Raw genomic sequence first — 20,610 nt, 5'->3', positions numbered from 1 at the left:
GGCTCATGAAGCTGAAATCAAGGTATTGGCTGAGCTCTCTCTTTCGGGAAAGTATGGGGAAGAATCTGCTTCCAAGTTCGTTCCAATTATTGGCTGAACTGTAGCCCTTGTGACTGCGGAACTGAGGTGCACATTAACTGTCAGGGTGACTAAGCTCTTCCAGAGACTTCCCACATATTCAGTCAGTAAAGGAGACTCTGTCTCATATGGAATCCTTCTCACACTCCACATCTCCTTCCAGAAAGAGCTTATCCTTTTTAAGAGTTCATCTGATAAGAGGATCCATCTGGATCTTCTCTGTATTTTTAAGGACAAGTGGTCTGGGACCTTAATTACATCTGCAAAATTCCTTCACAGAAATACCTAGATTAGTACTTGTCTAAATAGCTAGGAGTATATGTGTCTGCACCAGGAGCCATACATCTTGAGGGTCATTTTAGAATTATACTCACCATTGTTAGCCAATTATCAAGCTTGAGTTCATAATTTCTCCCATTGCCAGTTAATTCTTTTATGCCACCTTTATCATATTAAAAATGTTTGTACTGTATATTAGCCAAGATCCTGTTTTCAGGTTATCTATATTTTTAATAGTGATTAGTTCATCTATTCTGATAGTATTTCCATCCAATAATCTTTAATTATAATATTTATAAAGTATTTTAATACTTTACATGACAAGTTTTCCCCCATTACTGTTCTTCTCCATATTTTGGTCTGGTTTTATATTGCATGTTACCCCAAATTCTTAAAAGTTAAAAATAAAGTGAAACAAATAATTCCTTTGGAAATTTTATCATAGTTAAATATTTTATAGACTTTGAGACTTAAATCTGACAAAACTGGAAATTTTATTGGAACTGTATTTGAGAACAACTGACATTTGTCTTAATCTGAACTCTTACCATTGCTGGTAAAAGTCAGTTAATACAAAAACTGTTAATATTTGTAAATCATCTTAAACAGGATCTGACAAAAAGTCAAAGTGTCAGTTTAATACTTAAACAAACTATTATTTTGGTTTCAGCTTAAATATTTTATCATCAGAAAGGTCTTTCCTGGCATTCCACACTGAAGTAGTCCTTCCACCATTTTCCATTCCATCCATTAAAATTTTGCAAATTGTAAAGTTCAGGTGACTGTAAAGAAATTAAACTTACTTTCTAAAGCAAACATTCAAGAACTTATACTTTAAATATATGGACTTCCTTCATAGTCAGTCGGTAAAGAATCTGCCCACAATGCAGGAGACCTGGGTTCGATTCCTGGGTTGGGAAGATCCCCTGGAGTAGGAAATGGCAATCCACTCCAGTATTCTTGCCTGGAAAATCCCATGGACAGAGGAGCCTGGTGGCCTACAGTCCATGGGGTCACAGAGTCAGACACGACTTAGCAACTAAACCACCACCATACTTTAAATAAGTGGACTATCTCCCTCGAGGTTGTAACCTTGCAACTTATAGAAAACACCTCTGGGACATATTCCCAGTTTCTGCTTCCCTTATCTGAGAATTCCCCAGGTAGATCAAATGGTAAAGAATCTGCCTGCAATGTGGGAGGTCTGGGTTTCATCGCTGGGCACAGGAAGATCCCCTGGAGAAGGAAATGGCAACCCATTCCAGTATTTTTGCCTGGAGAATCCCATGGACAGAGGAAGCTGGTGGGCTACAGTCCATGGGGTCACAGAGTCAGACACGACTAAGCGACTAACACTTTCTCTGAGGACTTCTCCCAAGCCCATGTCACTTCGCCCAAGGTCTTAAGCCTTTGTATTGGGTCAGTTCTGTTGCCCAACCACAGTCAAATAGGCACTGAGACAACTTGGACTACCGAGCTCTCTCTACTGGGAATTTGTAAATGAGAACTTGAGATACAATAACCTTACGCAAATGCTAAGCTTGTGTATAGGGGATCAGTCATCTTCTGCCTTCCTCCCTGTCGCCATGTGCACAGAAAATTGGAAAAACTAAAGAGGGAGGAGGAGTGATAATTAATTATACAGATATGCAAATTTTAATGGACCATGTGGCTTTAGAGGGAGAAAGAGATAAAGGAAAAGTAGATTTTGATAACTTGTCAAATCCCACTTTCAGCTTTATAAAACATGGTACTATTTCTTGTATTTGGATTTCTCCAAGATATCCTTTCTTCAGGTAAGTTGCCCCTTATGTTAAGCTGTTTTGTGTGGGCTTCTGCTACTTGCAAATAAAGAAATTCCAATTAAGAAAAGTTACTATATCCCTTTCTAATTATTCTTTGAAATGCAAGGCACGTTTGAAACATTACTCTAGAATTGCCTTCTGAACCTGGATCATTATCTTTCGTTTGATGACATATCTTAATCTTTAAAAAAAAATTTTAACAACCAAAAGTCTTTCAAAGACACACAGCTTAAAAATGTGAAGAACACTCACTGAAAATTCATGTTTTAAATAATTGGCTTAATTGTTTTACAGTAACAAATTTTTCCTGCAGCGTTAGAATGTGATTGAGGCTAAGATGATAGGTTCAGGAATTAGATTTCCTTGGTTCAAATTCTGGCTCTGTCACTTATTAACTGTGTAACTGCGAAAGTTACAGGGTTACAATGAGATACACATAAGACATCCATAAAACACATAAAACGGTGTCATGTAGTAAGTGTTCAACAAATATTAGCTACTATTACTACTGTTCTTATTATGTGCAATATGCAAAGCAACGTAATACATACTACAGAGGAGTGCCAACTGAATATTAGAAGGAATTTCTACCTTCATGAATAAACAACCTATAAATAATAGCTTGAACTCAAGAGAACTAGAGGTATAGTATCCTTAATGGTCTCAGTTCAGTTGCTCAGTCGTGTCCAATTCTTTGTGACCCCATTAACCACAGCACGCCTCCCTGTCCATCACCAACTCTCGGAGTCCACCGAAACCCATGTCCATTGAGTCAGTGATGCCATCCAACTATCTCATCCTCTGTCATCTCCTTCTCCTCCTGCCTCAGTCTTTTCCAGAATCAGGGTCTTTTCAAAAAGGCTTAGTTGTGTGAATTCATACACAACAATGTTTTAAATGAATTAGTTAAATATAAATTACATACATAATGTAATAGCTTTCATAGAAGAAGCATTTAACGTTAAAAACATTTTGACCACTTTTGAGTAAATAAGTTTTTAGTGCTTTTGTCAGTAGAAATGTTTCTCTATACCTGAATTTCATTCATTCCTACACACTCTCAAATATTTACTATGTATTTACTGTATGTTATGTTTTAAGTGCTATGGATACAGCTATGAAGAAGAGAAGATCTAGCTGGAGTTTTACTGTATGAAATCAGGCAATAAGCAAATAATTAACGTAGTGACTTTAGCTATTGATAAGTGCTGTGAAGGAAAGGAAACAGGAGAGTGATTGGGATGACATAGTACTCGGTGAGTTCCAGGTCTCTGGGGAAGGGGCACCAAGTGAAGCTCATACAGCTAGAGTACCCACCTAGAGATGGACCCACCTAGAGTACCCTATGCATTTCTCAGCCATGAAATTCCTTTTGGCCATAAATGACCAAAGTTTATGTTTAATTCTTTATTTTTGTATTGCTGATACTTCAGATCCAATTTTTTTGAGCACAGAAAAAAATCTAAATAAATATGTAAAGCTTGTGACTAGTTTAACCTGACTATTTTAAAAGAAGTCTATTTTCCTTGTTGCATTTTAAACCTCACATGTAATGATACAGAACTGGAAGGAAATGGTGATCAGAAAATGCAAATTTCATTTAAACTGTTTCAGTACCCAGTATCCTTCCTAGAATGACTGGACCTGTCTGGATGCCCAAGATGTAGGGAACTCTGTGCGAACATTTCAAGCACAAATCCATCTTCAGTTTTGCTTTCAGAGATTTTGGCAGCTGATCCCAGTTCTGGGAGAATTGTTGGGCCTCATAGGAAACCTGGATGGCTCCAGTTCTGTGAGGAAATAAAATCTTGGATAATAACACATACATTTCACAATTGCTGCAAATTTTGAACAACTGATAAAATTGAGTTGTATTTACAAAATTATTTCCAATGGGAGAGTACTAAAATCTCTCAACAAAACAATGAATTCTATCAATAATAGAAAAGAGAAGTAAAAAGGCTAAATTGAGAAAGATACCAAGATCTAAAATCAGTAAGACCAAGAATCTTTAGGTTAGGTATCTTATCTCCCATCCCACTAGATCCAGCTTTAACCAATGTCAAACCTTAAGTCTTATCCGTTAGGTCTGTATCTAAATATCTTTTTAAGGTGTTGTTTTCTGATCACTCTATCTGAAAAAGGTTATCTACCCTATTCCTCATTTTCTTCTCTCATTATATGCTCTTTATTTCTTTCAGAACACTTTCCATGATTTATGATAATGTGCTTGCTGTTTGCTTATTCATTATTTGCCTACACTAGATAGATAATGTAAGTTCTTAAGGGCAGAGAAGAGTACTCCTCCATTCTGTTCTGTGCTACATATCAGACACCACCAGAGCACCTAGCATGAAGTAGATATTCCATAAACACTGGTAAGGTCGGACATTGAATGCCATCCACCCTCCCTACTTTGTTCCATCTCCATCAAAATATTCCATTTTCATCAACTTGTTCTTATCAACATTCTTACTATCAACACATTATCATCATCTGCTTCCAGTCTCAGGATCATGTTAGTTTGGGCTGTTGGTGCTCTATACAAAGACACTATGCTGAGGGGATAAGGGGGGCTGAAATCCAGCTTGTGCTCTCTCTCCAGCTGTGAGCCCTGGCGTGGTGACTGCGTCCACCCTGAGGGACCATTTTTCCTAATTCGCATAGTCTCCATTACAGGCTAACAGAGGTCCCTTTCTGACTATTCGCTTCGGAGTCTGAGTTCTCTCTCTGCTTTATATTCTGTGATGGGTTGATTTATGCCCTCCACAAAAACAAACAAACAAAAAAATATGTTGAAGTCCTAACCCCAAGCTACTCCAGAATGTGACCGTATTTGGAACTAGGGTCATTGCAGATGTGAATAGTCGAGTTAAAGTGAAGTCATACTGCAGTAGGGTGGGCCTATAATCCAGAATGACTGTTGTCCTTATAAGGCAGACATGTGAAGACAGAGACACACTGGGAGAACATCAAGTGACAATAATGGCAGAGATTGGAGCGATGCAGCTGCAAGCAAGAACCTCCAAAGATTTCCAACAAATCATCAGAAGCTAGGAAGAGACAAAGGAGAATTCTCTTACTGGTTTCAGAGAAAAGTAGCCTTAGCAACACCTTGATTTCTGACTCTTGGCCTCCAGAACTGTGTGATGATACACTTAGTTTCTTTTAAGCCACCCAGTTTGTGGCGTTTTTTACAACAGCCCTAGAAAACTGATATGCATCCCTATATCTTTTCACTTTGTTAGGCTGATTAAATATAGACACACACACCCCAAGGCACACACACACACAAAATAAATACCCTGCTTACTGAGGACTTAGCAGATTTTTTACCCCCTGTTTCATTCTTTTTGAACCCTAGCTGTATAGAAGCCTATTGGACCAAGGTAGAAGCTATAGTGAATTTAAGGAGATCCTCTTTACACAACCGGCAATAGATGACTTGGCACCTAAACTTGCACAAAAAAATCATAGATTGTGGAAACATTATTTTAAGCTTAGAAATTTGACTTCATGCAAAGTTTCCTTGCTACCTATTCCTATTTATTTTGAAACTTGCCTTTTCAAAATAAATTCAGAGATTAGACACTAATAGCTATCACTACATGACTTGCAAGCTATAAATAGCAAGCTTGTTCCTGAGATTTAAACTCTCAAGAGTAGAAGCTTCCTAAACCTGAAACATTCCATGACAACAAAAACTTTCTTCACACATCTGTATGGTCTTTCTACATCTCTATCATAGGCACTCTGGCAGGAAAAACACCTGGTTGAAATACAAAGATATTAATGGTCAAGGGGACAACAAGGTATATTCAGACCAAGATGTGAGTATAGATCTCATTAATAGTCTCCAATAACAGTCTCTCATCTGCAGGCAGAGCAAAGTTTTTAGTAAATAAACAATATGGTAAAGTCAAACTGTGCACTTTAGAATATATATGCTACCACAAATACAAACTTGCATTCCATTAACATTACAGAGATTACTAAATTACCAGATTCTCTACTTTCAAAAGAAATCAGACCTAGGTTACCAGAGAAGCCATTCAATTGACCTCATTTCATGAATAAAATCCATGGTGTTGATCCAAATAGTTTTTTTTTTTTTATCTTTGCAAAAGAGCTTGATTTAGAAAGATGGTAACAATAACCCTGTGTACGAGAGAGCAAAAGAGACACTGATGTACAGATCAGTCTTATGGACTCTGTGGGAGAGGGAGAGGGTGGGGAGATTTGAGAGAACGACATTGAAACATGTATAATATCATGTATGAAACGAGTCGCCAGTCCAGGTTCGATGCACGATACTGGATGCTTGGGGCTGGTGCACTGGGATGACCCAGAGGGAGGGTATGGGGAGGGAGGAGGGAGGAGGGTTCAGGATGGGGAACACAGGTATACCTGTTGGTGGATTCATTTCGATATTTGGCAAAACTAATACAATATTGTAAAGTTTAAAAATAAAATGAAATTTAAAAATAAATAAATAAAAAAAATAAATAAACAAAACTTACTAGTTAATGATAATTATTTTAAAACTTTTTAGAGAAGAAAATCATTGTGAGAATACTGTCTAGTTCATGAATGTTTGCAAATCCAGGCTTAAATTGAAGCTAAATGTAGTCCCACAAAACAGGAAAAAGTCACCTTTGTGGCTGAATTTTTTCATATATTTCAGGCCAATTCATTTCCTTTTAAAATGAGGTAGTTAATAAAAATTTTTTAGAAACTTAACAATATGAAATATTTTCCATTTAAATTCTAAAGCAGCTACACTATGAAATCCTAAATTTTTCAAGTAAATTATCCTTCAGGGTAGATATTTTTAATGCAACAAAAATTTTAAATTAGCCTTGTATGTATTTTAAGGATGAAAATTAAATATAGTCACTGAACCACTTCGGTTAACAGGAGAACAAACCCAGAACAGATAAAGTACATTTTCATGTATAACTCTGAAACAGTCTCAATTATCTGGAAGAAAAATAAACATTTTTGAAACTTTCTGATTTGAATAATCCATTTTGAAAAACTAGTTTCTTTTTATTCACACATTCATTTAGTTAGTCTATCAAATATTTACTGAGTGTTTGCTTTGTATAAGGTCCTGCTAAATACTATCGCTGTACTATTCTATTATATGGACTTTTTTCTTAAATGTATGTGATCTTAACAAAAGTCAGGTATATGCCTGAAAAACAAACAAAAGCAAATAATTTAGAGAAAATAACAGTGGTTTTCAGTAGCCATTGGAACCTGTGGTAGATACTATGACGGCTTACAATTCATTCACCCCCTTCCCCAGTCTTGTCATGGTTCATCTTGTGCAAAATATACATGCCTTCCATTGACATTGGACTTAACTATGTGACTCCATTTAACCAGTGGAATGGCAGCTAATGTGATATGAAGAAGGACTTTAAATGTTTCGTGTTGTCTTGCTTGCCCTCATGCCTAACTGTCATCTTATGATAAGAGCATGCCCTGAGTAGCCAGATCCCAGAATAAGGCATGTGCATAAAAATCTGGTTCCAAATAGGAAAAGGAGTTCATCAAGGCTGCATATTGTCACCCTGTTTATTTAACTTATATGCAGAGTACATCATGAGAAATGCTGGTCTGGAAGAAACACAAGCTGGAATCAAGATTGCCGGGAGAAATATCAATCACCTCAGATATGCAGATGACACCACCCTTATGGCAGAAAGTGAAGAGGAACTAAAAAGCCTCCTGATAAAAGTGAAAGTGGAGAGTGAAAAAGGTGGCTTAAAGCTCAACATTCAGAAAACAAAGATCATGGCATCCGGTCCCATCACTTCATGGCAAACAGATGGGGAAACAGTGGAAACAGTGTCAGACTTTATTTTTCTGGGCTCCAAAATCACTGCAGATGGTGACTGTAGCCATGAAATTAAAAGACACTTACTCCTTGGAAGGAAAGTTATGACCAACCTAGATAGCATATTCAAAAGCAGAGACATTACTTTGGCAACAAAGGTCTGTCTAGTCAAGGCTATGGTTTTTCCAGTGGTCATGTATGGATGTGAGAGTTGGACTGTGAAGAAGGCTGAGCGCCGAAGAATTGATGCTTTTGAACTGTGGTGTTGGAGAAGACTCTTGAGAGTCCCTTGGACTGCAAGGAGATCCAACCAGTCCATTCTGAAGGAGATCAGCCCTGGGATTTCTTTGGAAGGAATGATGCTAAAGCTGAAACTCCAGTACTTTGGCCACCTCATGCGAAGAGTTGACTCATTGGAAAAGACTCTGATGCTGGGAGGGATTGGGGGCAAGAGGAGAAGGGGACGACAGAGGATGAGATGGCTGGATGGCATCACTGACTCGATGGACGTGAGTCTGAGTGAACTCTGGGAGTTGGTGACGGACAGGGAGGCCTGGCATGCTGTGATTCATGAGGTCGGAAAGAGTAGGACATGACTGAGCCACTGATCTGATCTGATCTGATCTGATAAAAATCTGACCCACAACCTGGACCTAAACCTACCCAAACCCAGGTAGTCCACAGACTCATCAAACTGAGGGGGGAGACTAAAAAAAAACTTCAGAAAATGAAAATTAAATTGCTTGGTTGTTGAGGAAATATAGTCATAGCATGTAGACAACATTTGCATGCAAACCAGCTCAGTCATGTCCAACTCTGTGATCCCGTGGACCGTAGCCCACTAGGCTCTTCAGTCCATGTGATTTTCCAGGCAAGAATATTGGAATGGGTTGCCATCCAGGCGACCTTCATTATCCTAGGATCAAACCTGGGTCTTTTTCATCTCCTGCATTGGCAGGCGGATTCTTTACCACTGAGCCACCTGGGAAGACATTTACTGATAATCAATTTTTAGGATCAACCCAGAGACAAAGCATATAACACCTATATATGGTTGCAGAGTAGATTGTAAATATGATCAAACTTCATGCGAAAATGCAGATGATGAAAAGTGAAAACTGAAAGGGAAAGAGAGCAAATGGAAAGGTAAGGGTGCTAAAAACCTTCATCTGGAAAAGTGGAGAATCAAATACACTGGCTACTGTTGATGAAACAAGCAATAAAAATATATTAAATAATTTTAAATTTTTATTTTATTCATTATTAGTTTGCTATGGCTGCCCTAGAAAAATACAACAGACTGTGTGGCTTAGCAATACATTTATTTTCTTATATTTCTGGAGGTTGGAAGTCTGAGATCAAGGTGGCTTACAAATGGCTGCCTTCTCGTGTCCTCACATGATCATTTCTCTGTGCACACATTCCTGGTGTCTTTTTGTGTCCAAATTTCCTCTTCTTATAAGCATACCAGTCAGAATGAATTAGTGCCTGACCTTATGGTCTCATTTTAACTTAATCACCTTTTTTTAGGGTCCTATCTCCAAATGCTGTCACTGTCTGAAGTAGTGTGGGTAGGGTTTTAATATATGAATTTTCAGACAACATATCCAAGCACATAGCAAGCACCCACATGTTTAAAAATGTGTATTCATCTTTTCATGCGTTTGTTAGCCACCTGTATGTCTTCTTTGGAGAAATGTCTGTTTAGTTCTTTGGCCCATTTTTTGACTGGGTCATTTATTTTTCTGGAATTGAGCTATAGGAGTTGCTTGTATATTTTTGAGATTAGTTGTTTTGTCAGTTGCTTCATTTGCTATTATTTTCTCCCATTCTGAAGGCTGTCTTTTCACCTTGCTTATAGTTTCCTTTGTTGTGCAGAATCTTTTAAGTTTAATTAGGTCCCATTTGTTTATTTTTGCTTTTATTTCCAGTATTCTGGGAGGTGGGTCATAGAGGATCCTGCTGTGATGTATGTCGGAGAGTGTTTTGCCTATGTTCTCCTCTAGGAGTTTTATAGTTTCTGGTCTTACGTTTAGATCTTTAATCCATTTTGAGTTTATTTTTGTGTATGGTGTTAGAAAGTGGTCTAGTTTCATTCTTTTACAAGTGGTTGACCAGTTTTCCCAGCACCACTTGTTAAAGAGATTGTCTTTAATCCATTGTATATTCTTGCCTCCTTTGTCAAAGATAAGGTGTCCATATGCGCGTGGATTTATCTCTGGGCTTTCTATTTTGTTCCATTGATCTATATTTCTGTCTTTGCGCCAGTACCATACTGTCTTGATGAAAAGATGCTCAACATCACTCATTATCAGAGAAATGCAAATCAAAACCACTATGAGGTACCATTTCACACCAGTCAGAATGGCTGTGATCCAAAAGTCTAGAAAAAATAAATGCTAGAGAGGGTGTGGAGAAAAGGGAACGCTCTTACACTGTTGGTGGGAATGCAAACTAGTACAGCCACTATGGAGAACAGTGTGGAGATTCCTTAAAAAACTGGAAATAGAACTGCCTTATGATCCAGCAATCCCACTGCTGGGCATACACACTGAGGAAACCAGAATTGAAAGAGACACGTGTACCCCAATGTTCATTGCAGCACTGTTTATAATAGCCAGGACATGGAAGCAACCTAGATGTCCATCAGCAGATGAATGGATAAGAAAGCTGTGGTACATATACACAATGGAGTATTACTCAGCCATTAAAAAGAATACATTTGAATCAGTTCTAATGAGGTGGATGAAACCGGAGCCTATTATACAGAGTGAAGTAAGCCAGAAAGAAAAATACCAATACAGTATACTAATGCATATATATGGAATTTAGAAAGATGGTAACAATGACCCTGTATACAAGACAGCAAAAGAGACACTGATGTATAGAACAGTCTTTTGGACTCTGTGGGAGAGGGAAAAGGTGGGATGATTTGGGAGAATGGCATTAAAATATGTATAATATCATATATGAAATGAGTCACCAGTCCAGGTTCGATGCACGATACTGGATGCTTGGGGCTGGTGCACTGGGACAACCCAGAGGGATGGTATGGGGAGGGAGGAAGGAAGAGGGTTCAGGATGGGGAACACATGTATACCTGTGGCAGATTCATTTTGATATATGGCAAAACCAATACAATATTGTAAAGTTAAATAAAATTTTTAAAAAAATGTGTATTCAAGACTTCTCTGGTGGTCCTGTGCATAAGAATCTGACTGTCAGTGCAAGGGATGTGGGTTCGATCCCTGGTCTGGAGATCCCACATGCCTCAGAGTAACAAAAGCTGTGTGCCACTACTACTGAGCCCCGCATGCTTCAGCTACTGAAGCCCATGTGCCTAGAGCATGTGCTCCACAAAAGAAGCTGCCACAGTGAGAAGCCTGCTCACCGCAAGAAAGAATAGCCCCCACTTGCCATAACAAGAGAAAGCTCACACAACAATGAAGACCCAGTACAGCCAAAAAGAAACAAAATTAATTTTTTTAATGCAAAGGGCTAAATACACCTATTAAAATACTAAAACTGTCATTAAAATATATTCAAATAGTGATTCAACTATATTGAAAGGTAGGAAAAAGGAAAATAGGTTGATAAGGTCAAAAATTGAAGTCAAGAACTAGTTGTAAACACATACTATTCAAGATATGGAGCTATTTTAGGGCTGCCACAGTTGTATAACTGAATACAGAGGTTCTGAGCAACCAGAAGAATAAATTTCCACATAAACAATTAAGAAGTTAAAATAGTTAGCTGTGGAGAACAGGACTGGATTGAGGAAGGGCAAGGTAGACATGTGTTTTCATTAAAAATCACTCAGTGCTAGTTTATTCTTAAATCATGTGTACATATTAGTTTGATTTAAAATTTTAACTCTAATAAAATTAATGAATTCATGAACTAATATTTCATTTCTTCTTTGCCTTCTCTCCACCACTCCTCTATTTCCAAATGTTATTAACTCTTGAATGGACTATGGTAAAGTCTTCTAAATGTTTTCCTTGCCTTTAGTATCCTCCAACCCATCCTGCAATGCCTCTAGAGGGTTCTGTCTCAAATAAAAACATGATTACACCACCTTAAAAAAACTGATTCTAAATCAAGGAAACTAGATGGGAAAAAATTCTAAAAATGTTCTTGTTGCTATTGTCATATAAGAATATACTTCTAGTGGATTGAACCATATGTAAAATTTTATAGGTCAGACACACTCAAATATCAGCAATTTTGTACAGTTCAATACAGTAGATCAGAGATTGAACTTGATATGATGCAAATGACTGTCTTCCATGAATTCACAATCCGTGCATATGTGTGCTAAGTTGCTTCAGTCATGTCCAATTCTTTGCAGCCCTATGAACTGTAGCCCACCAGGCTCCTCTGTCCATGGGATTCTCCAGGCAAGAATACTGAAGTGGGTTGCCATGACCTCCTCCAGGGGATCTTCCCTACCCACGGACAGAACCTATGTCTCTTATGTCTCCTGCATTGGCAGGCAGGTTCTTTAGCACAAGCACTACCTGGGAAGCCCAAGGTCACAATCTAATACTTATTAAAATGTGTCCTCACATATTCAATTTCTTATTGCAGCTTTTGTTCTAATTCATTGAGTGCTTGCTTAAATAAAGCACTCTGTAAATGATTTTTACAAAACCAATATGACCATGTCACTCCTTTGCTTAAAATATGTTAGTGACCCTACCATCCTCTGTGTAATGGACAAGATCTTTGATTAGTTCCTTGTCTCTTTCTCTAGTCTTTTCTCTGATCACTCTATTATTGTCATTTTATATTTTCTCAAAACTGCTGCTAAGTCACTTTAGTCGTGTCCGACTCTGTGCAACCCTATAGACGGCAGCCCATTAGGCTCCTCTGTCCCTGGGATTCTCCAGGCAAGGACACTGGAGTGGGTTGCCATTTCCTTCTCCAATGCATGAAAGTGAAAAGTGAAAGTGAAGTTGCTCAGTCATGTCTGACTCTTAGTGACCCTATGGACCACAGTCTACCAGGCTTCTCCATCCATGGGATTTTCCAGGCAAGAGTACTGGAGAGGGGTGCCACTGCCTTCACTAACAGGTTTTTCTCCTTTTATCCTGCTGTTGCTGCCTTTAATCTTGTATTATCTGGCTGGAAGGCTTGCTGTTCTTCTAAAATCTGACATCTCCCCTCCCCTCCAAATCACTGCTCTCATTGGTCTTATTCTCTACTTTGCTTCTTTTTGTCCAAGGTTACTGGCTTTAGACAAAGCTCATTGTAAGACTTGGTTTTCCTCTCTCCTTTTGTGAGCTCCATGCCTTGGCAGTGGTTTCATTCTCAAATACCATGTACTTAGTTGCAAATGGTCACAGCACATTTAGTGGAAAAGAGCAAAGATCTCTCCCAAATTTCGCTGTGTCTCGTTAGCACTGACTACTTATGTGTCCATTCTTGTGCCAGACACTATACTAAGGAATCCAATGTTCTGACTGGCCAGTGCTGACTCACCTGCTCAAGTCTGCAGTCAGGCTGCTGCTGCTGCTGCTGCTAAGTCGCCTCAGTCGTGTCCGACTCTGAGTGACCCCATAGACGGCAGCCCATCAGGCTCCCCCGTCCCTGGGATTCTCCAGGCAAGAACACTGGAGTGGGTTGCCATTTCCTTCTCTAACGAGTGAAAGTGAAAAGTGAAAGTGAAGTCACTCAGTTGTGTCCAACTCTTAGAGACCCCATGGACTGCAGCCTACCAGGCTCCTCCATCCATGAGATGGAGTCAGTTCCATAGGAAGCAGGTAAACAGAGAACAGGAGAGGACATGGTCCTTAGGGGAAAATTAAGATCTAATTTCTTAAAGGAAGGTCTACAAACTGTGTAAAAAACACTAAAGGCATATGTCATGATCAACAGAGTAAATTTTGTGAAACTTACCCTTCACGTCCAGTGTTACACTTGAAAAACACTAAATGCCAAAATGTTTATTGAATTTTTATGTGCAGAGTATTGTTTTCTGGCTAAAAGATTTTTATGATAAAGTGTATATCTTAAGTAATGACATTTTAAAATTAACTCATATACAAACACAAATTGTTTAAGATATTTCTGTGAAAATGAACAGTATTTTATAGCAGCATATAAATTATAATCATACTAAATTTGCAGAATAAAATTCTGTCACATGTTTATATATACTGCAGTTTTGTTTGAATTGAGAAAATAATACAAAATCTATCCCAAAGTAGTTGACATTTTGGAGGGCTTTTTATTTTATTTTTCATCTTTCTTAAAGAGTCCTTAAACACCAACTCTTTAAAAGAAAATGCTGCTTCAGCAATAAGTTTTACATAATCCTCAAGGTGCCAAAATAAACCCTCGGATCAAGTGATTCATAATAGAAAAAGAGCCTGCTTTTTAAACACACAAAAAAGTACATATGAAGATTTATCCTCAAAAGCATGAGCAAAGCAGACTTCTTTAAGGAATAAAGGTGCACTAACAGATATTCTACCTTAGCAGTTGAGATTCCCCCAACAACATGATGCAATTATTTCATTAGCTGTGTATGGGTAATTTGATTCTTCTCACTCTTTCTATTCCTTGTAGAACTTATCTGGGCAGCTATTTAATAGTACCAGGCCAAATTCCTTCATTTTTTCCTGCCGAGTAGTACCATAATTGTCATCAAGATGTGATCATCTGTTTCACATTGCTTTAACTCATGCTGAATAAAAGCACCAGAGTGATTTGCCATTTTATTTCAGCTCTCATTCCTGAAAAGTATAAAATATGTGAACACTTCTTTTTATTCCTTTTTCAAAATCATAAGACTGTGAATTAGTTAACATTGTCCTATTTGATTGGAGGGAGAAAGATGATTAGAATGGAAATAGAAGTTTTTTAAGAGAGGAAATTGGTTGGGAGGTGGGTAAGGATAAAGCCTTCACTTAATAGAATATAAAAGCTTTCACTGTCCATAAATGCTTTGTCCAATATGGTAGTCTTCATCCATATGTGGCTAATCTGAATTGAAATGTGCTGCAAGTGTAAAATACACATGGAATTTCAAAGAATATAGAAAAAATAATATAAAATAGTTCATCGAAACTTTTATATTGATTATATGTTGAAGCAGTATTGGATTAAATAAAATATATTTTAAAAATGAATTTCACTTTTACTTTTTAATTATGACTACTAGAAAATTTAAAATTGGAAATGTGGCTTACATTTATGTCTCACATTATACTTCTATTGAACAAAGCTGGTCTACCATCTACATGTTGAGAAGTTAGAAAGACTGGAGATGAGCTATAAGAAGATATATGAAGTCATATTTAACAAGAAATCTCAAATGCTATTTTCTGTTTTGAAAGACTTATTTGGAGGAATATGCATGTCTCTAGTAGAGGTCAGGGTAAACTAAGTGAATTTTTTTCAATAAAGTGCTATTTGGTTTTGCCTGTCTAGATATTTACATTTCCTTTTTCTGGTAATAGTGCCCTTTGAGGAACTCTCTGATTTTGAGTCCATCTTTGTTTGGATGAGGCTGACCCATGGTTCTAGGGTTGGTCATGTGACCCAGGCCTACCTAATCAGAATATTCTATTCCCCTGGCCAAAATAATTAGCTCAAGAAGTCGATAAAAGTTGATCAACTTTTAATAAGCTGTATATGTTGGAGCAGATAATAAAAAAAGAGGTGTTGTTAATCTTGGGAAGGGGCTCGTAACAACCTAGAGGGGTGGGATGGGGAAGGAGATGGGACATATGTATACCTATCCCTAATTCATGTTGATGTTTGGCAGAAACCAACAAAATTCTAAATAAAGCAATTACCCTTCAACTAAAAAATAAATAAATTTAATTTAAAATAAAGGATTAATTCTATAACTACTAGTGGTTACTTTGGCCAAGCACTTGTGGAGATCTGACCTAAGAATCAACCTCTTAGAAGCAACCAAGAAGAAAGCAATGGTAGGAGACAGAGAAACAGATTACTTTTGAGTACCTGGATTCGTTCAATGACTAAAGGTTACCACCTGGAATTTTTCAGAATCTTAATAAATTCCTTACTTCAAACAAATTTAAATTTAATTTCTGTTTTTCAAAACTAAGAAATCTGACTAACAAAAAGGGATTAACAAATGATTAAGTAAACAATATGCAATCACAAAATTCAATAAACATTCACAGAGTTTTGTCTATGTTCAAGAAACTGTCAGGTGGAGGAAGGCACAAAGTCATTATTATTATTATGACATTATTAATTCATCCATTCACTTACCCTTCCATTTATTCATACAGTAAGCACTCACTGAGATCCTCTTCCATGCCAGGCACTATCATAGATACTGGAGGAGCAAAGATAAAAACTCAAAGTCACGTACATTGAAGGATTATTCATTTTCAAGGTTATCTATGTACCTATTACTAGTTCTTTTTGCTCTCCCCAACATTCTTTAAATTTTCAGTTTTGCACAGATCAAGTTCAGTTCAGTTCAGTTGCTCAGTCATGTCCAAATCTTTGGGACCCCATGGATTGCAGCACGCCTGACTTCCCCGTCCATCACCACCTCCTGGAGCATACTCAAACTCATGTCCATAGAGTCGGTGATACCATCCAACCATCTTATCCTCTGTTGTCCCCTTCTCCTCCTGCCTTCAATCTTTCCCAGCATCAGGGTCTTTTCAAATGAGTCAGTTCTTCGCATCAGGTGGCCAAAGTCTTGGAGTTTCAGCTTCAAAATCAGTCCTTCCAGTGAATATTCAGTACTGATTTTCTTTAGTATGGACTGGTTGGATCTCCTTCCAGCCCAAGGGATTCTTAAGAGTCTTCTCCAACACCACAGTTCAAAAGCATCAGTTCTTCAGTGCCCAGCTTTCTTTATGGTCCAACTTGCACATCCATACATGACCACTGGAAAAACCATAGCTTTGACTAGACAGACTTTTGTTGGTAAAATAATCTCTGCTTTTTAATATGCTGTCTAGGTTGGTTATAGCTTTTCTTCCAAGGAGCAAGCTTTTTTTAATTTCATGTCTACAGTCACCATCTGCAGGGATTTTAGAGCCCCCCAAAATAAAGTCTGTCACTGTTTCCATTGTTTCCCCATCTATTTGCCATGAAGTGATGGGACTGGATGCCATGATCTTAGTTTTCTGAATGTTGAGCTTTAAGCCAACTTTTTGACTCTCTTCTTTCACTTTCATCAAGAGGCTCTTTAGTTCTTCTTCACTTTCTGCCATAAGGATGGTGTCATCTGCGTATCTGAGGTTATTGATATTTATCCTGGCAATCTTGATTTCAGCTTGTGCTTCATCCAGCCCAGCATTTTGTATGATACGTACTCTGCATAGAAGTTAAATAAGCAGGGTGAAATTATTCAGCCTTGACGTATTCCTTTCCCAATTTGGAACCAGTCTGTTGTTCCATGTCCAGTTCTAACTGTTACTTCTTGAACTGTATACAGATTTCTCAGGAGCAGGTAAGGTGTTCTGGTATTCCCATCTCTAAGAATTTTCCACAGTTTGTTGTGATTCACACAGTTAAAGGCTTTGGTGTAGCCAATAAAGCAGAAGTAGATGTTTTTCTGGAACTCTCTTGCTTTTTCTATGATGCAACAAATGTCAGCAATTTGATCTCTGGTTCCTCTGCCTCTTCTAAATCCAGCTTGAACATCTGGAATTTCTTAGTGCGTGTACTGTTGAAGCCTCACTTGGAGAATTTTGAGCATTACTTTGCCTGCATGTGAGATGAGTGCAATTGTGCAGTAGTTTGAGTATTCTTTGGCATTGCCCTTCTTTGGGATTGGAATGAAAATGGACCTTTTCCAGTCCTGTGGCCACTGCTGAGTTTTCCACATTTGTTGGCATATTGAGTGCAGCATTTTCACAGCACCATCTTTAGGACTTGAAATAGCTCAGCTAGAATTCCATCACCTAGACTAACATTGTTCGTGTGATGCTTCCTAAGGCCCACATGACTTTGGACTCCGGGATGTCTGGCTCCAGGTGAGTGATCAAACCATCATGGTTATCTGGGTCATGAAGACGTTTTTTTGTATAGTTCTTCTGTGTATTCTGCCACCTTTTTAAAATATCTTCTGATTCTCTTAGATCCATACTGTTTCTGTCCTTTATTGTGCCCATTGTTGCATGAATTGTTCCCTTGGTATCTCTAATTTTCTTGAAGAGATCTCTAGTCTTTCCCATTCTATTACCCATCTGAATGCAGAGTTCCAAAGAATATCAAGAAGAGATAAGAAAGCCTTCCCCAGTGATTAATGCAAAGAAATAGAGGAAAATACAAGTCAAACCTGTATATGATTTCTGTTTCATTTTGTCCCAAGAAATTCTTTCTTGGATTCTTTCACCATCCTACTTGCATTTGGACTTGCTTTTGAAATCTTCTGCTAAATCTCTTTTATAACTGTCCTCTCCTTCCTCATCTTAGGAATCCCTTTGATCTCTTTTATGGTGGATTCCCGGTTTCCCTGATTACTTACATCCTTAGTTATAATAAAAGCACATCCTCCAGTAGCATGTGGGAAAAAAATACATGGGAAGTAAATGTTTTGAGACTTTGCAAGCCTGAATAGATATACTCTGATCCCATAACTGACTGATAGATTGGAAATCATTTTAATTTTAATTCTGAAGATGTTTTCCATTGTCCTCTGCTGAGAAATCTAATACTATTCTGACTCTATTCACTGTATACATGGTCTACCTTTTCTGTCTAGAAGTTTTTAGAATTGTCTCATTATTCCTGGGATTGTGAAATTTCATGATTGTATGACTTGGAGTGAAGCCACTTAATCTAGAGGTTCATTTCCCCCGGTTCTGGGAACTTATATTATTTCTTTGAAAATACTTTCCCCTCAGTTTGTCTATAATCTCTTTTTGGAACTCAGGTTGGTCAGATATTGGACTCCCCAGATTGATCTTGAAATTTTCACATCTTCTGTTGTCTGTCTCTACATCGTTTTGGTTTTTTGATGCTACTTCGAAGAAATTTTCTGTCTTAATCTCTCAACATTTCTATGGAATTTTGTCTTAATTTCATCAAAAATATTTTTAATTTCCAAGATATCTTCCTTGATTCTTTGTTGTTCTCTTCTCTCACAGCATCTTGTTTCAAAGTATTTTGTTTTAATGATGCAGTATCTTCCAGCAACACAAGAGAAGACTCTATACATGGACATCACCAGATGGTTAACACCGAAGTTGGATTGATTATATTCTTTGCAGCCAAAGATGGAGAAGCTCCATACAGTCAGCAAAAACAAGACCAGGAGCTGACTGTGGCTCAGACCATGAACCCCTTATTGCCAAACTCAGACTTAAATTGAAGAAAGTAGGGAAAACCACTAGACCATTCAGCTATGACCTAAATCAAATCCCTTATGATTATACAGTGGAAATGAGAAATAGATTTAAGGGATAGAGTAGATAGATAGATAGAGTGCCTGATGAACTGTGGAATGAGGTTCGTGACATTGTACAGGAGACAGGGATCAAGACCATCCCCATGGAAAAGAAATGCAAAAAAGAAAAATGGCTGTCTGGGGAGGCCTTACAAATAGCTGTGAAAAGAAGAGAAGCGAAAAGCAAAGGAGAAAAGGAAAGATATAAACATCTGAATGCAGAGTTCCAAAAAATAGCAAGAAGAGATAAGAAAGCCTTCTTCAGCGACCAATGCAAAGAAATAGAGGAAAACAACAGAATGGGAAAGACTAGAGATCTCTTCAAGAAAATCAGAGATACCAAAGGAACATTTCATGCAAAGATGGGCTCAATAAAGGACATAAATGGTATGGACCTAAGAGAAGCAGAAGATATTAAGAACAGATGGCAAGAATACACAGAAGAACTGTACAAAAAAGATTTTCATGACCCAGATAATCACGATGGTGTGATCACTGACCTAGAGCCAGACATCCTCGAATGTGAAGTCAAGTGGGCCTTAGAAAGCATCACTACGAACAAAGCTAGTGGAGGTGATGGAATTCCAGCTGAGCTATTCCAAATCCTGAAAGATGATGCTGTGAAAGTGCTGCACTCAATATGCCAGCAAATTTGGAAAACTCAGCAGTGGCCACAGGACTGGAAAACGTCAGTTTTCATTCCAATCCCAAAGAAAGGCAATGACAAAGAATGCTCAAACTACTGCACAATTGCACTCATCTCACACGCTAGTAAAGTAATGCTCAAAATTCTCCAAGCCAGGCTTCAGCAATATGTGAACCATGAACTTCCTGATGTTCAAGCTGGTTTCAGAAAAGGAAGAAGAACCAGAGATCAAATTGCCAACATCCTCTGGATCATGGAAAAAGCAAGACAGTTCCAGAAAAACATCTATTTCTGCTTTCTTGACTATGCCAAAACCTTTGACTGTGTGGATCACAATAAACTGTGGAAAATTCTGAAAGAGATGGGAATACCAGACCACCTGATCTGCCTCTTGAGAAATTTGTATGCAGGTCAGGAAGCAACAGTTAGAACTGGACATGGAACAACAGACTGGTTCCAAATAGGAAAAGGAGTATGTCAAGGCTGTATATTGTCACCCTGTTTATTTAACCTATACACAGAGTACATCATGAGAAATGCTGGACTGGAAGAAGCACAAGCT

The sequence above is a fragment of the Bos taurus genome, chromosome 6, assembly GCF_002263795.3.
Source record: "Bos taurus isolate L1 Dominette 01449 registration number 42190680 breed Hereford chromosome 6, ARS-UCD2.0, whole genome shotgun sequence".
Classification (NCBI taxonomy): domain Eukaryota; kingdom Metazoa; phylum Chordata; class Mammalia; order Artiodactyla; family Bovidae; genus Bos; species Bos taurus.
This window is presented reverse-complemented; position numbering follows the sequence as displayed.